Source organism: Heptranchias perlo, chromosome 1 (assembly GCF_035084215.1).
Source record: "Heptranchias perlo isolate sHepPer1 chromosome 1, sHepPer1.hap1, whole genome shotgun sequence".
NCBI classification, from domain to species: domain Eukaryota; kingdom Metazoa; phylum Chordata; class Chondrichthyes; order Hexanchiformes; family Hexanchidae; genus Heptranchias; species Heptranchias perlo.
The window spans coordinates 65,070,678-65,082,996 of NC_090325.1; the positions used below are offsets into that span (position 1 = coordinate 65,070,678).

Consider the following 12,319-nt stretch of genomic DNA (forward strand, 5'->3'; position numbering starts at 1 on the left):
ATCATCATTTCTCAGGTATCTGATCCTGAATAAATTTGGCAGATCTTTTTGTACCTGCAGATTCTTGTGATCTCCTGATGTTACCATTCAAGACTGTTCTCCTATCAGCCCACAGTGTCAGTGAACTTTGTGTACTGAAAGTGAACCCATTGTACCTGACACAGTGCAAATACAAATGCATCTAATGTGTGCATATTTACGCTCCTAAACGCAGATTGCCTCATGACAACAATCGAGAAATACAACAATAAATGTTTTGTGCTGCTTTCTCCAGAGATTCAGATTTTACTGGAGATGGTGATTAATTTGTTTTTTTTTAAAAACTCAAGTCGAGCATGTTGCTTCTCGGTGAGAAGCATCTATTTCTCTCAAACTTTCACCTCCTCAACTCTTTATACAGAGATGGTTCTATTACATTCCAAAGCTGTGAAAATGATTTACTAGAATGATTCCACGGATGAGGGACCTGAGTTATGTGGATAGACTGGAGAAGCTGGGGTTGTTCTCCTTGGAACAGAGACGGTTTCGAGGAGATTTGATAGAGGTATTCACAATCATGAAGGGTCTAGATAGAGAGAAACTGTTCCCATTGGCGGAAGGGTCAAGAACCAGAGGACATAGATTTGAAGTGATTGGCAACAGAACCAAAGGTGACATGAGGAAAATCTTTTTTACACAGCGAGTGGTTAGGATCTGGAATGCACTGCCCAAGGGGATGGTGGAGGCAGATTCAATCATGGCCTTCAAAAAGGAACTGGATAAGTACTTGAAAGGAAAAAAATTTGCAGGGCTACGGGGATAGGGCGAGGAAGTGAGACTAGCTGGATTGCTCTTGCATAGAGCCAGCGCGGACTCGATGGGCTGAATGGCCTCCTGTGCTGTAACCTTTCTATGATTCTATTCTATGAAATAATTTAGCTGCTGCTGATCATAGGGAATTGTAAAATAAAAATCTTATTCACAAGAAACTTTCAGCTGAGGAAAGCCATTCGGCCCACCTTAGTACATCCATCCAGAACAAACCTATACTCCCCGCCCCCCATTGCTGCATTTAATTGCTTCTTAAATGATTCCAGGATTTTTGCCTCTTAACATTCCGACTGGAAGTGCAATCTAAGTAATGATCGTTCTTTTTGTGAAGAACCACCTCCTGCTATCTATTCTAAAGTTACCTTATACTAGTTTGAACCTGTTTCCTCATGCCCTCCTACTATTCTTTAATTTGAAGTAGTGCAGGCAAAAAGGAGCGTGCCTTTACCTTATGTTACAATGTTCGTGACTCTAGGAATTACAAACACACACAATGTCGGATTAACCGTTAACACTTTTATTTGTCTAACTCAAGTTAGGTAAACACAGTTTAGCACATCATACACAGCGTTCCCGTTTATGCGACCCAGACTCGAGTGCTGGTCAGGCTTACCTTGCCCTGAGTGCCTCAACTTGGTGACCAAACCAAGGACTCGTTCTTGCTTGCCGTGCCCAGATCTTTCTCTACCCTCATATTTATGTCCTGAATTATCGTGGCTGCAACATGATGTCAATTGTGTGCTAATCTCACTTGATCAGTTTAGTCAGTGGGCCTCATGACCCATCTTCTCATTAACAGTCAGCCTAGCAACAGTTTCCTAACTTAATATAGTGGCCATTCCACGTGTCAATCCAACACAGTGGCCATCTTACAGTGGTATTCCATAAATCAACCTCTCCATATACCTCTATAAGATCACTTCTCAGATGCCTCTTGTCCAGCCTGAAAAGCTCAAGGTTCTCCAATCTTTTCTCATAACTCAGACCCCTGACACAAGGAATCTGCCTCGTGGCTCTTCTCTGCGTAGCCTGCAGTGCTTGAATGTCTCCCTTGTTTCTCAACAATCAGAACTGCACACAGTACTCAAGGTGTGATGTGACCAGAGCTTTGTACAATTTGTTCATGGCTTCCTGTGACTTATACTGTTTTGGCATATGTAGTTCTTATTTGCTTTGTTGATTGCTGCTCTGCATAGGCTGGAGTGTTGAGTCAGTTAAGACTCCTAGGTCTCTTTCAACTACATCCTTAGTTATTTCAGTGCTGTTCAGTACATATGTTGCCCATTTTTTGTTTTTATGTGCAATATTTTACACTTGTCTGCATTAAATTTCATCTGCCATTGCTCAGCCCATGCATTTTGTTAGCTGATTCTGTAGTTTTATGGCTGCCATTTTTGATTCCACTATACTTCCTAATTTGGTATCATCTGCAAATTTAACCAATTTTCATTGAGCTTCAGAATCCAGGTTACTGATGTAAATTAGAAACAGTAGTGATCTCAACACCGAGCCCTGGGGCACCCCAGTTAATGCCACCCACCCCCACCCTGACACTACCCCTCTAACCAGTACCCATTGTTTTCTATCCTTCAGACAGTTTATATAGAAACATAGAAAATTGGAGCAGGAGTAGGCCATTCGGCCCTTCGAGCCTGCTCCGCCATTCAATATGATCATGGCTGATCCTCTATCTCAATACCATATTCCCGTTCTCTCCCTATACCCCTTGATGCTTTTTGCCTAGAAATCTATCTAGCTCCTCCTTAAATATATTCAGCGACTTGGCTTCCACAGCCTTCTGTGTGAGAGAATTCCACAGGTTCACCACCCTCTGAGTGAAGAAATTTCTTCTCACCTCAGTCCTAAATGTCCTACCCCGTATCCTGAGACTGTGACCCATCGTTTTGGACCCCCCCCCAGCCGGGGGAAACATCCTCCCTGCATCCAGTTTGTCTAACCCTGTCAGAATTTTATATGTTTCAATGAGATCCCCTCTCATTCTTCTAAACTCGAGTGAATACAGGCCGAGTCGACCCAATCTCTCCTCGTACAACAGTACTGCCATCCCAGGAATCAGTCTGGTGAACCTTCGCTGCACTCCCTCTATGGCAAGTATATCCTTTCTTAGGTAAGGCGCCCAAAACTGCACACAGTACGCCAGGTGTGGTCTCACCAAGGCCCTGTATAACTGCAGTAAGACATCCTTACTCCTGTACTCAAATCCTCCTACAATGAAGGCCAAAATACCATTTGCCTTCCTAACTGCTTGCTGCACCTGCGTGTTTGCTTTCAGTGACTGGTGTACAAGTCCCTTTGTACATCAACACTTCCCAATCTATCACCATTTAAATAATACTCTGCCTTTCTGTTTTTCCTTCCGAAGTAGATAACTTCACATTTTTCCACATTATACTGCATCTGCCATGTATTTGCCCACTCACTCAACTTGTCTAAATCGCCTCGAAGCCTCTTTGCATCATCCTCACAACTCACAATCCCACCTAGTTTTGTGTCGTAGCCAACTCACTCCTCATACCTTCGTAGTTTCCTTTTAGATTTAGGACCCTAGTTTCGGATTGGACTATTTCACTTTCCATCTTAATGACGGATTCTATCATGTTATGGTCACTCTTCCCTAAAGGACCCCGCACAACAACGTATGTTTTTCATACATACCCAAGTTTTGACCTGAATCCCCACAGCTTTAAGCGTAGCTTTCATGTGGGACTGTATCAAATGTTTTTTGAAGTGTAAGTACACAATGTCGTGGGGTTTACAAATGTGGGTTATCACTTCCTCCAAGAAAAAAAGGAGGTTGGTCAGGCAGGGCCTTCCCTCTTGACTGCTGTTTACTTGGTTGTTGTTGGACAGATAATCCTCAACTTTTGAAAGAGCTATCAAATTTGTCTGATTCCCCCGCTCTTTCCCCTTGGCCTTTTATTTTTTTCCCTTCAAGTACTTATCCAATTCCCTTTTGAAAGTTATTATTGAACCTGCTTCCACCACCCTTTCAGGCAGAGCATTCCAGATCATAAAAACTATCTGCGTTTTAAAAAAAAATGCTTCCTCATGTTGCCTCTGCTTTTTGCCAATCACCTTAAATCTGTGAGCTCTGGTTACCAACCCTTCTGCCACTGGAATCAGTTTCTCCTTATTTACTCTATCAAAACCGTTCATGATTTTGAACACCTTTATCAAATCTCCCCTTAACATTCTGCTCTATGGAGAACAACCCCAACTTCTCCAGTCTCTCCATGTAACTCCAGTCTCTCCATGTAACTCCAGTCTCTCCATGTAACTCTCTAAATGCTGGAATATGGGATTAGAGTGGACAGGGCTGATGGCCAGCGTGGACACGATGGGCCGAAGGGCCTCTATCCGTGCTGTATAACTCTATGACTCTATAACTCAAGTCCCTCATCCCTGGTACTATTCTAGTAAATCTCTTCCACACCCTCTCTTAGGCCTTCACATCCTTCCTAAAGTGTGGTGCCCAGAATTGAACACAATACTCCAGCTGAGGCCTAACCAGGGTTTTATAAATATTTAGCATAACTTCCTTGCTTTTGCATTGTGTGCCTCTATTAATAAAGCCCAGGATCCTACGTGCTTTTTTTAACAGCCGCCTTAACTTGTCCTGCCACCTTCAAAGATTTGCGTAACCCCCCAGCCCTCTCTGTTCCTGTACCCCCTTTAAAATTGCACCTTTTAGTTTATATTCCCTCTCCTCATTCTTCCTACCAAAATGTATCACTCCACACTTCTGTGAGTTAAATTTCATCTGCCATGTGTCTGCCCATTTCACCAGTCTGTCTGTGTCCTTCTGAAGTCTTTACTATCCTCCACATTGTTTACTACATTTCCGAGTTTTGTGTCATCTGCAAGCTTGGAAATTATACCCTGTTTAATGCAGGTAATTAATATATATCAAAAAGAGCAATGGTCTTAATACCGACCCCTGGGGAACGCCACTGTATAGTTCCCTCCAGCCTGACAGACAACCATTCACCACTACTCTCTGCTTTCTGTCCCTTAGCCAATTTTGTATCCACGCTGCCACTGTCCCTTTAATCCCATGGGCTTTGATTATGCTAACAAGTCTATTGTGTGGTACTTTGTCAAATGCCTTTTGAAAGCCTTTAAACACAACTTCAACCACACTAACCTCATCAACCTCTACGTTACTTCACCAAAGAACTCAATCAAGTTAGTCAAACATGATTTTCCTTTAAAAAATCAGCGCTGATTTTCATTTATCGGCACATTCTTTTCCAAGTGTCGATTTATTTTGACCTGGATTATGGTCTCTAAAAGTTTGCTCACCATTGACGTTAGGCTGCCTGGTTTATTCCTCTCCCCTTTTTTGAACAGGAGTGTAACATTTGCAATCCTCCAGTCCTCTAGCACCGCCCCCATAACTAGAGAGGATTGGAAGATTGTGGCCAGAGCCTCCGCAATTTCTACCCTTACTCAGTAACCAAGGATGCGCGTCCCATCTGGACTGGGTGAATTTTCTACTTTGAGTACTGCCAACCTTTTCCATAACTATTCCAAACCTTAATGATATTATGATCACTGTTCTCCAAATGCTCCCTCACTGAAAAATGCTCCACTTGCCCCACTTCATTCCCCAGAACTAGATCCAGCACTGCTTCCTTCCTTGTTGGGCTGAAAACACACTGATCAAAGAAAGTTCTCTTGTACACATTTCAGCAATTCCTCCCCCTCTTTGCCCTTTACACTGTTATTATCCTAGCCAATATTGGGATAATTGAAGTCCCCCATTATCGCTACTCTATAATTCTTGCATCTTTCTGTAATTTGCCTGCAAATTTCCTCCTCTATCTCCGTCCCACTATTTTGTGACCTTTAGCATACACCCAGTAGCATAATAGCTCCTCTGTTGTTCCTTAATTCTAACCAAATAGATTTTGTCTTCGACCCCTCAACTGTATCATCCGTTTTCAGTGCTGCAATAGTTTCTTTGATCAATACTGCCACCACCTTCCCACCCCCCCTTTCTTTCCTTCCCTATCTTTCTTGAATACGTTGTAGCAAGGAATATTAAGTTTCTCCCCTTCTTTGAGCCAGGTCTCTCATTGCCACCAAATCGTATGGCAACTTGTGCCTACAGCTCACCAACCTTATTTATCACACTATGTGCATTTACATACATGCATTCCAAATTCATCTTCGGCTGCCTTGCATTTGCCTGTGTTTGATCCCTCCTATCTTTGAACTATTCTTTATTCTAGTGCTGTCTCTCCCAGTCCACTGTGTATCTTGTTTCTCGATTCTAATGCTTCATCCTGGTGCCCATCCCCTGCCAAATTAGTTTAAACCCTCCCCCACAGCACTAGTTACCCTCCCCACGAGCACATCGGCCCCAGCTGTGTTGAGGTGCAACCCGTCCGGCTTGTACAGGTTTCTCCTGTCCCAGAACAGGTCCCAGTGCCCCAGGAATCTGAAGCCCTCCATACTGCACCATTTCTCCAGCCATGCATTAACCTGTCTTATCCTACTATTCCTATACTCACTAGTGTGGGGCACTGGGAATAATCCAGAGATTACTACCTTTTTGAGGTCCTACTTTTTAACTTCCTCCCTACCTCCTGAACCTCTTGACTGCAGGACCTCAACCCTTTTCCTACCTGTGTCATTGGTTCCCACGTGGACCACAACTTCTGGCTGTTCCCCTCTCGTCCCCCCCCCCCCCTCCCAACCAATGTCCTGAACCCATTCAGTGATGTGTTTTACCCTGGCACCAGGGAGACAACACCATGCGGGACTCACGTGGGTTGCAGAAAGACCAGTGTATTCCTCTGACTGTTGAATCCCCTATAACAGCTGCTTTGCTACACTTCGTTATGCCCCCGTGTTGCCGCGTCTCTCACAGTGCCGTGGATTTGCTCCTGACTGCACTCCCCCGAGGTGTCAACACCCTCACTGGTACACCGATTTGAGAGTGCCACTCCCAGGGGATTCCTGCCTGTTCCTCCTAGTCTGCCTGGTGGTCACCCCCACCCTCTCCTGAACTCACCGTAGCTGCAGGCTGACCACTTCCTGAAATGTGCTATCCACGAAACTCTCAGCTTCCCGTATGCACTGTAGTGAAACTCTGAGCTCAAGCAGTTGGTGGCACTTTCTGCACATGTGGTTTTCCAGGACACATGAAGCGTTCAGGAGTTTCCACATGGCACAGGATGTGCATGCAAAGGGCCCCAGCTGTCCTGCCATGTTAGCTAACAGTTATTTAAAACTGTTTGCTTAATTTTAAGGCTATTTAACTGTTCAGCTAACACTAAAACACAAAGTCTAACCACTAAAGAAAAACACTAACCACTACTAAAAACACTAACCAATCAACTAAATACTTACACCAACTTAACACTAACCACCAAAAACATTAACCAATAAACTAAATACTTATCTGTAACTTACCCCCGTCACTCCTGCTTGTGTTGTGATGTCACTTTTTGATTTTTCAGTCTGTTTGAGACGCCCTGCTCGTGCCACTTTATAATCTCTTTCAGATCCCACTCTCACGCTGCATTATGGTCTCGGGTCCCGCTCTCGCGCCGCGTTACGGTCTCAGGTCCCACTCTCACGCTGCATTATGGTCTCGGGTCCCGCTCTCGCGCCGCGTCACTGTCTCGGGTCCCGCTCTCGCGCCGCGTCACTGTCTTGGGTCCCGCTCTCGCGCCGCGTCACTGTCTCGGGTCCCGCTCTCGCGCCGCGTCACTGTCTCGGGTCCCGCTCTCGCGCCGCGTCACTGTCTCGGGTCCCGCTCTCGCGCCGCATTATTGTCTCTCTCAGGTCCCGCTCTCTTGATACTGCAGTTTAAACAATTTTCTTTACTGTACCTAAGACTCAAATTAGCAGTTCTTAATGTATTTTCCAAATGGGGTTTGACATTGAATTACTTTTAGGATTTAGTGATCAGAAGCTTGTTGCATGCTACGCTCCAAGCGTTAAAGTCAGAAGTTTTGTTAACAACAACAACTTGCATTTATATAGAGCCTTTAACATAGTAAAACATCCCAAGGCGCTTCACAGGGGAAGTTAAGATTGTAAATGGTGCTTCATTAACCAGTGCTTAAATGCTTGGTTTAATAATATGTATGCGATGAAGAATTTGTACCGGTTCCATGTAATTAAAGGTTAGAAATGAAAGCTGAATTGTGCCAAAGTGCAGCGTGGCTCTGCTTTTGGAATCTGTAGCAACTTTAGTTGTGTTGGGTTTCTGCCCTGTTATGATAATTCATTCCAGATGGGGTTGGGGCTTCTTGGAACCATTGGGATTCATGGATATAAGTTCACTTGCAATTGTGGCATTTTGTTTGCAGGAGTCCTGGCAGTATTACAGGTCAGCAAACGGAAGGACAATAATTTCTTTCACTGCTGAAATTTGTCATGCAAAAATAAAATTATTCTGAACAACTGCCCAGTTAATACTGAAAGTAAATATTGAAACGCAACAGAAATTATTTTGCTAAATCTGCAGCATTTTTTTATCACTTGTTTTCAAGTTCCTGGACAAATGATGCACAGCCTTCTCAGAATTTGTGAGTTATGGTGGAGTCCAAATTGATGGTTTCTGCTTTGTGGATTACACTTCCCTGAGCAACCACCAGAACTTTTTTTTAATGACACATTAGCTTTATTCAGCAATACACATTGCTGCAACATACATTAAATAAGGCTAACGTCAGTCACATCGCAAATATGTCATGGAACTGAGCTTGTCACATGTATCTCTCCACATTTCAACTGAGTCCAAAAATGAGATAAAACGGACAAAATTTCAAACCTGTAAAACATTACATTACATGTAGAATACATGTTTTGGGAACTATCGGCTTGTGGAAAATAATCCAATTTAGGTCACCATTCACTTCCATTCGTACCATTTTGCGTTCACCATTCTGTAAACCATCAGATCCTGTCATGTATCCTATTAACTTTATCTGAGTAACTTTCCTGTAGAGTGAGAGAATGTAGGAATGTTAAAATAGTCAACAACTTGGTTTCTTTTATCACAAAAAAACATTTTGTATGTAACTTTAATAGCACAAATACATACTGAATTGTGCATGCATTAAATGGCTTTTCATTAGGACTCAACACTCCAACAGAAAATCTGAATCTCTAAACCTCTCACTGCCATCAAAAGGTGGTCATTACCTTCTTGAAACAAACCCACCTACTATATGTAGAACACGGTAGGCTAGTTGTTGGGATTTCCCATAGTTCCAGATTGAAGTTTTACAACCAACATTGAAAGGAACGGAGCAATCTATGCAACATCACCCACCTTCACCCTTCGTCTCCCCCTCTGCTGCCAAACCCCAATCAACATTTTTAGCACTTCACAGCTGGCCTCCCCACTTCTACCATTCACAAACCACAAATCATCCAGAATGTCAGACCTGTGCACTCACGCTGAGCCCCGCATCCCAATCACCTCTGTTCTCACCAAATTCCACTGGCTTCCCTTGTCCCGTAGTCAACTTTAAGGTTCTTTTCCTCGCCTTCAAATCCCTTCATGGCTTCAGCCCTCCCTATCTGTTCCAGCCCTATGGCCATGTTTGCAATGTCTAGCCCTCCGACTACCTATGCTACTACTCATTTTCTGCTTCACCACGAGTGTCTGCTCCTTCTGCCATATGCCCTCTGGATCTCCCTCCCTCAGCATCTCTACCATGCCACTCTCCTCCCTGCCTTCAAAACGTTTCCTTTTGATCATACTTTTGTCCCCTGCTCACCTTTTTTGCTTCCTCACCTCCTCCTAGCTAGTTATCCATCAGCCTGTAAAGTGCCCTGAGACATTTCTGTACAATATTGAGTGCTATAAAAATGTAGGGTTTTGTTGATGTCTAGAAGTCAAATAGCCCCTGTCCAAAATTAATATCACTGGAGGGACAGACTTGAAAAGATGGGTCCCCATTAGGTAGCAGATTTTTAAAGACTTTTGCTTTAAAGGTAAAATATATTGATAATACTTGTATCTACACATGGGGGTTGGGGGGAGAGATGAAGTTCCTTGATCAGAAATAAATATCGTAGGGCTTTCCTTTTCATGCCAACTAAGCTTAATAACTAATCAGTTACAGAACTGCCAGTCAAAATTCTGCAGTCCAGTACCTGTTGCTAGAACCCTAATGCACCATTACATATATCAACATTGTATTATCTTTTTGATACATACTTCAACTTCTATGTAGCACTATTTGCTCTGCAACATTTTGTATGGATGTTTTGCACCAGTTTGTTTTCTTATTCATTCATGGGATGTGGGCATTGCTGGCAAGGCCAGCATTTATTGCCCATCCCTAATTGCCCTTAAGAAGGTGGTGGTGAGCCTCCTTCTTGACCCGCGACAGTCCATGTGGTGAAGGTTCTCCCACAGTGCTGTTAGGTAGGGAGTTCTAGGATTTTGACCCAGCGACGATGAAGGAATGGCGATATATTTTCAAGCCAGGATGGTGTGTGACTTGGAGGGGAACGTGCAGGCGGTGGTGTTCCCATGTGCCTGCAGCCCTTGTCCTTCTCGGTGGTAGAGGTTGTGGGTTTGGGAGGTGCTGTCGAATAAGCCTTGGCAAGTTGCTGTGTAGATGGTATACACTGCAGCTGTGGTAGAGGAAGTGAATGTGTAAGGTGGTGGAAGGGGTGCCAATCAAGTGGGCTGCTTTACCCTGGATAGTGTCAAGCTTCTTGAGTGTTGTTGGAGCTGCACTCATCCAGGCAAGTATGCTATCACACTCCTGGCTTGTGCCTTGTAGATGATGGAAAGGCTTTGGGGAGTCAGGAGGTGAGTCACTCGTTGCAGAATACTCAGCCTCTGACCTGCTCTTGTAGCCACAGTGTTTATGTGGCTGGTCCAGTTAAATTTCTGATCAATGGTGATCCCCAGGATGTTGGTGGTTGGGGATTCGGCGATGGTAATGCAGTTGAATGTCATGGGAAGGTGGTTAGACTCTCTGGTTGGAGATGGTACATTGCTTGGTACTTGTCTGGTGTGAATGTTACTTGCTACTTATCAGCCCAAGCCTGGATGTTGTCCAGGCCTTGCTGCATGCAGGCATGGACTGCTTCATTATCTGAGCAGTTGCAAATGGAACTGAACACTGTGCAATCATCAGCGAACATCCCCACTTCTGACCTTATGATGGAGAGAAGGTCATTGATGAAGCAGCTGAAGATGGTTGAGCCTAGGACACTGCCCTGAGGAACTCCTGCAGCGAGCTGAGATGATTGGCCTCCAACAACCATTACCATCTTCCTATGTGCTGGGCATGACTCCAGCCACTGGAGAGTTTTCCCCCTGATTCCCATTGACTTCAATTTTACTAGGGCTCCTTGATGCCACACTCAGTCAAATGCTGCCTTGATGTCAAGGGCAGTCACTCTCACCTCACCTCTGGAATTCAGCTCTTACGTCCGTGTTTGGACCAATGCTCTAATGAGGTCTGGAGCTGAGTGGCCGTGGCAGAACCCAAACTGAGCATTGGTGAGCAGGTTATTGGTAAGTGCCGCTTGATAACACTGTTGTTGACACCTTCCATCACTTTGCTGATGATTAAGTGGACAGATGAAGATTGAAGGGGCGGTAATTGGCTGGCTTGGATTTGCCCTGCTTTTTGTGGTCAGGACATACCTGGGCAACTTTTCACATTGCCGGGTAGATGCCAGTGTTGTAGCTGTACTAGAACAGCTTGGCTAGAGGCGCGGCTAGTTCTGGAGCACAAGTCTTCAGTACTACAGCCGGGATGTTATTGGGGCCCATAGCCTTTGCTGTATCCAGTGCACTCAGCCGTTTCTTGATATCACGTGGAGTGAATCGAATTGGCTGAAGATTGTCTTCTGTGATGGTGGGGTTCTCGGGAAGAGGCCGAGATGGATCATACACTCGGCACTCCTAGCAGAAGATAGTTGCAAACGCTATCGCCTTGTCTTTTGCACCCACTTGCTGGGCTCTGCCATCATTGAGGATGGGGATGTTCACAGATCCTCCTCTTCTCGTTAGTTGTTTAATTGTCCACCACCTTTCACAACTGAATGTGACAGCACTGCAGAGCTTTGATCTGATTCATTTGTTTTAGGATCACTTAGCTCTGTCTATAACATGCATATACTCCTGTGTTGTAGCTTCACCAGGTTGGCACCTCATTTTTAGGTACGCCTGGTGCTGCTCCTGGCATGCTCTTCTACACTCCTCATTGAACCAGGATTGATCCCCTGGCTTGTTGGTAATGGTAGAGTGAGGGATATGCCAGGCCATGAGGTTACAGATTGTAGTGGAATACAGTTCTGCTGCTGGTGGCCCACATCGCCTCATGGATGCCCAGTTTTGAGCTGCTGGATCTGTTCTGAATCTATCCCATTTAGCACGGTGGTAGTGCCACACAACACAATGGACAGTGTCCTCAGTGTGAAGACGGGACCTCGTCTCCACACGGACTGTGCTGTGGTCACTCCTACCAATGCTGTCATGGACAGATGTATCTGC

At 44.6% G+C, this 12,319-nt stretch overlaps 1 protein-coding gene across 2 annotated transcripts in view; it reads left to right on the forward strand.

The window, feature by feature from the left end:
* mtrex (Mtr4 exosome RNA helicase) overlaps positions 1 to 12,319 on the forward strand; it is a 203,363-nt gene that overhangs the window by 187,696 nt on the left and 3,348 nt on the right. The gene's annotated exons all lie outside the window — the stretch shown is intronic.